This window comes from Bos indicus, chromosome 1 (genome assembly GCF_029378745.1).
Source record: "Bos indicus isolate NIAB-ARS_2022 breed Sahiwal x Tharparkar chromosome 1, NIAB-ARS_B.indTharparkar_mat_pri_1.0, whole genome shotgun sequence".
NCBI classification, from domain to species: domain Eukaryota; kingdom Metazoa; phylum Chordata; class Mammalia; order Artiodactyla; family Bovidae; genus Bos; species Bos indicus.
In genome coordinates this window covers 102,620,562-102,625,661 of record NC_091760.1, presented here as the reverse complement: position 1 = coordinate 102,625,661, position 5,100 = coordinate 102,620,562, and the positions used below count along the sequence as shown (strand labels likewise).

At 34.1% G+C, this 5,100-nt stretch overlaps 1 pseudogene; it reads right to left on the bottom strand.

The window, feature by feature from the left end:
* Nucleotides 1-3,903: 3,903 nt before the first annotated feature.
* Nucleotides 3,904-4,476, bottom strand: LOC109562957 (securin-like; annotated as a pseudogene).
* Between the last annotated feature and the right edge of the window lie 624 nt (nt 4,477-5,100).

The following is a 5,100-nucleotide window of genomic DNA, read 5'->3' as shown; positions in this document are numbered from 1 at the left end:
CTCAGAAAGTTTAAATGATTTATTCAGAGATATAAGATAGTGACAGACAGAAAAGTCTACATCTGTTGTCTGATTAAATTTAACCTATTCACAACATTGGCTACCCAGGTGGCTCACTGGTAAAGAATCTGCCTGCCAAGCAGAAAACCCAGGCTCGATTCCTGGGTCAGGACGATTCCCTGGAGGATGAAATGGCAACCCACTCCAGTATTGCTGCCTGGGAAATCCCATAACAGAGGAGTCTAGTGGGCTACAGTCCTTGGGCTCACAAAAGAGTCAGACACAACTTAGTGACTAAACAACAACAAATTCATAACATTGTAGATCATATTTTCAAACAAAATGTCCTTGATAGCAATATAAAAAGATAAGGACACACATAAATTTTCTTAAATTGCTCTAGATTAGCATGAATAGTACAACTCTAATTATATAACTAAGAAAATTCTTACATACTTTGGGGATTTACAATATATTGACTTCAGAGTTTCTTATTAACATTTAATTGCCTTAAAAGCAGTGAAAGCTTGAAACATCATATGATTAATTTTTAATGACATATTTTCTATCTCTTTGAAAAAATATATTATTTAGCAAAATAATTTGAAAATCAAAATATACAGGATTTATTTTTGTATTGGATTTTTGTGAGAGAGAAGGATTTGGAGGTAAGCTTCAGGATAACTAAATATAAATGGCACAACACAGGCTGGAAATTAGTATTAATAACTTGAATATATTTTAGCTTTGGCTAACAGCATATGTCCCTTTCTACACATTCTTTAAATTCAACTTGTTTTGGAATATTTGAAATAATTTTAATATTTGCTTTTCTCAAATTAAAACAGTACAACAAATGCTATATAATAAACATGATTCTGGCTGTAGAACCCTGACAATTCACAGTCAATCTGGCTAAGAAACTGTACACTAATTAATACAAACGGTTATCTTGAAGAACTCATATTTAGAGCATCAATGTAAAACATATCCAATGCCAAAGTCAAATTTAAGTCTATCAAATAGTTTTGTTGTTTAAATGTTTCCTTTGGTTATGACATTTTTCCCACTACCATCACATTCAAATAGTAAATTTATTTTAGCAGGATGAGTTACACTTATCCTTACTATCTAAAAGATATATTTTCACATACATAAACATCAGTCAGAAATCAATGTCAAATTATGGAAACTCATTTGAATAAAGAGAAAACTAAAGGGAGTAGATGACAGTACCATATACCCATAATTGCTAAAATAAAAGTTTGAAAGCTGAGTTGATACACAAAAAAATATAACTGAATATTATTATTAAAGATAAGAGTAGAAAAAAGTCTTAGTACACTATTTTTCTTTTTTTAATTCATTAGTTGTTCTGTCATGTCTGACTCTTTGCAACCCCATGGACTATAGCCCTACAGGTTCTTCTGTCCATGGGATTTTCCAGGCAAGAATACTGGAATGGGTTGCCATTTTCTTCTCCAGGGGATCTTCCTCACCCAAGGGCTGAACCTGGGTCTCCCTGCATTGCAGGCAAATTCTTTACCAACTGAGCCACTAGGGAAGCCCAGGTACAATATAGTGAACTACAGAAGGAATTCTTTCCATTCAGGTAAAAGATGTTTTAAGTAAAAGACTATGAAATGAAATAAAAAGCACTACAAGGTGGTTAATAGATGCTTGTTTAAGGACCAGGTAAATAACCATAATACATTCCTTACTTCCAAGCTCTACTCAGAATTTAGAAACAGGTATTTGAAAAAAACATTTCAAGATCTCTGAGTATTCTTGGTCACTGAGTTAGAACATGTTTTTAATCACTGAACCTATGCGATAATTAATGATAAAACACATATCAAGAACATGTACTTATTGAATCAAGGGCATTATCAAACTTACTTTCATTTTTTATGCAAATATAAATGAAATAAAGCCATAAATTAAAGGGTTGTTAGCATTGTGTTTTGATTTTGTGTAGGCTTGCTGGGTAAAGATCTGAATTTTATGATGCTTCATAGTGTTTACCCTCTATCACATATTCAGTCCACAACTTCTAGAATAAGTATGTTTTGAATATCCTAAATAACTGTAAAGTGTAGGAGTTACATAATTTACAGAAATAACAAGGCAATATACATGGCATTCTGTGGTTTCATCAAACATGCCTAAAAGTAAGACAAAAAACATTCTGATTATGACTTATAAAGATGCTTTTCACAGCATTCTTTATTTCTTTTGTCAAAACTGTTGGGACTGTCATTTTTTTTAATAGACAAAACTCAAATGTAGTTATTAGATGTTATGCCTTAAAGGATGATGTCTTCAAGTGTGGAACTTCAAATGAAGACTTTAAGAAGGCCATGTAAGAGTATCATGAAAATTAATTTGCTTACTGAGAGATGTAAGCAATCAGATCTGAAGACATTCATACTATCACAATAGCCAAGCTATCAGAAGATAGTTGATAAAAGCAGATGTCCCAAGCCATTCTCTGAGGCTTTCTGCTATCTAGGTTCAAGAAAAATCAATGGGAAAACTAATTTCAATTGGCAAAGAGTAAAAGATATTTCCTCACATCATTAATATGTACCAAGTATTTCATCACTGTAACTGCATAGACAAAACTTATTCAAATATTTACTTAAAATGGGTACATTTTATCACATGTAAATTTCCTCTTAAAAAGCTGCATTTCAAAGTTTATAGGAATTGTAGAAATACTGTGAATAAGAATCTAAGACTCACCCATATATAGTAACCACGGTCATGAATTCCTTCTAGATTCAGTCTTGAAGACTTTTACAAACATGCCTTCATCAAACTAACTGAACATTAATACTGTTTCAGTATTCACCAGATGTATGTGGTCATAAAAAGGCCTGTTCAGGGTCCACACATAGATTTTAGGACCTATCAAATCTGTATGTTTAACAACTTTATGACGTGATTACTAGAATTTGCACATTTGAAAAACAGGGTTTTTGTTTCCCCAGTCCTGATTATGATTATTCTTCTACCCAGTTTTTCAAGCAAAATTCTTTCAGCTTTAGTTTCTATTATTTGGTGAAATGTCCACAGTTTTATGGACTTCTGCTTTCCAGAATTCCAAATATTAGGGTATGCACCGACGACATCCTAATCAAGAATTCAAAAAAGAATAAATACAATAAAAGGCTAAAGATCTCCTACTTTGGTTCATTACATCAGGTAATGGAGTGAAAGGAAAGAAAAATATGGCATTTGCACTTCCAATGTCACCTTCCTAGGTATAAACGCATTAAGGTTATGAACTTTGGTCAAAAACAAAGAAAAAGCTTCAAGCACTTTAGAAGCAATTTAATATCTTGAAACAAAACATGAGCAAAAACCAAAAAGGACTTTATAATTTCACTGGTGCTAGTGGTGCTCAGTCACTCAGTCATGTGTAACTCTTTGCAACCCCATGGACTGCAGCCTGCCAGGCTCCTCTGTCCATGGAATTCTCCAGGCAAGAATACTGGAGTGGCTAGCCATCCCCTTCTCTAGGGGATCTTTCTGACCCAGAGATTGAACCTGGGCCTCCTGCATTGCAGGCAAATTCTTTACTGTCTGAGCCACCAGGGAAGCTGTGTGTGTGTGTGTGTGTGTGTGCATGTGTGTGTATACATATATATACATATATGTATATATATGTATATATACGTATATATACATACATAGACTATATACCCCATGAGGTATATAGGGGTTACACAGAGTCAGACACGACTGAGCAACTTTCACAAAAAATATATATATTCCTACCAGGGAAGCCTAATAAGCCTTTTTTTTTTCTTTCTTTTTTAGGAAGACTCTGTTAAACAAATAATTGCTTTATTAATACAAACTATTAATACATACCCAAATTATAAAGTGCTAAGAAATTTAAATATCTAAGTCATAGCAAACAGGTGGCAATTCAACATCCAGAGTTGACAGAATACTTGAGAGAGACTGCAACAGATTAGACTCCCACAGCGGAGGAGACATCTTCAGAGGCGAAAAGGGGCCCACGTGTAACAGCTGTTCAAGCTCCCTCTCCTCATCAAGGATCATGAGAGGCACTCCATTCAAGGGGAGGTGTTGCATCTGGTGCTCCTCAGGCAGGTTAAAACTCTCAAAATCTAGTGGATTGAAGGGAAAGAATTTTTCTATTTCCGAGTAGGTGTCATCTGAGGCAGGAACATAACTTTTTGCTTTAAGTCTTCTCAGCAATCTTTTTGGTAAAGAAAGTTGTCTGTTTCTGTCTGAGCGGTCCATTCATCTTAACCGATTTTTCTGTAGCTCTGTTGACAGTTCCCAAAGTCTTTCTGGCAACTTTTGGTAAAGCTGGTGGAGCATCAAACATTTGTCAACACGTGGCATTGAAATCTGAGATCTTCCATCTAAAGCTTTGACTGAAGGCACAGACCCCATGTTCAGCCTGTCCTTAGAAGCCACATGGGTGCCTGGTTCATATATACATGTATGTGTGTATATATATATATATATATATATATATATATATATATATATACTATTCCTCCTTCTCTCTCTTCCTTTGCTCCATCTATCCACACAGATGTAGTTTTCTAAGAGTATTTCCTGGCTGGCAAAACTGGTGGTAAGGAAGAAATAAGGAGAGAAAGGGTCTTATTAATATATATGTAAGAACAGTGATGTAGAATTTTAAAATTTTAATGTGATCACAAATATTAATGTTTTTAAAACTGGGGAAAAGAGACCAGACAACTAAGGAGTAACAATGCATCATTTTGTTGAAATTCTTTTATTCTTTATCTGTTTTGCATAATATTTTGCTTCCTGCCTACCATTGCTGTCTTTCTTCTCTCTCCCTGACTCCTGACCTTTCATTCTACTTCACACTTTCTTGTTTCTTGCATTTATTAATCCGTATATAATATGATTGCTTTCTCTTCAGGTGAACAGCTTATCAAGTTTTTATAGTTATGTACTTTAAATATTTTGGAGGACAAGATTTGACATAAAGTGGATACCACTTAATAACAAGCTGTATTTAATTGCATTTACCTCTACTTGTTTTAAACTGATCTTTGTCCAGTACAAAAATCCTATGATAAC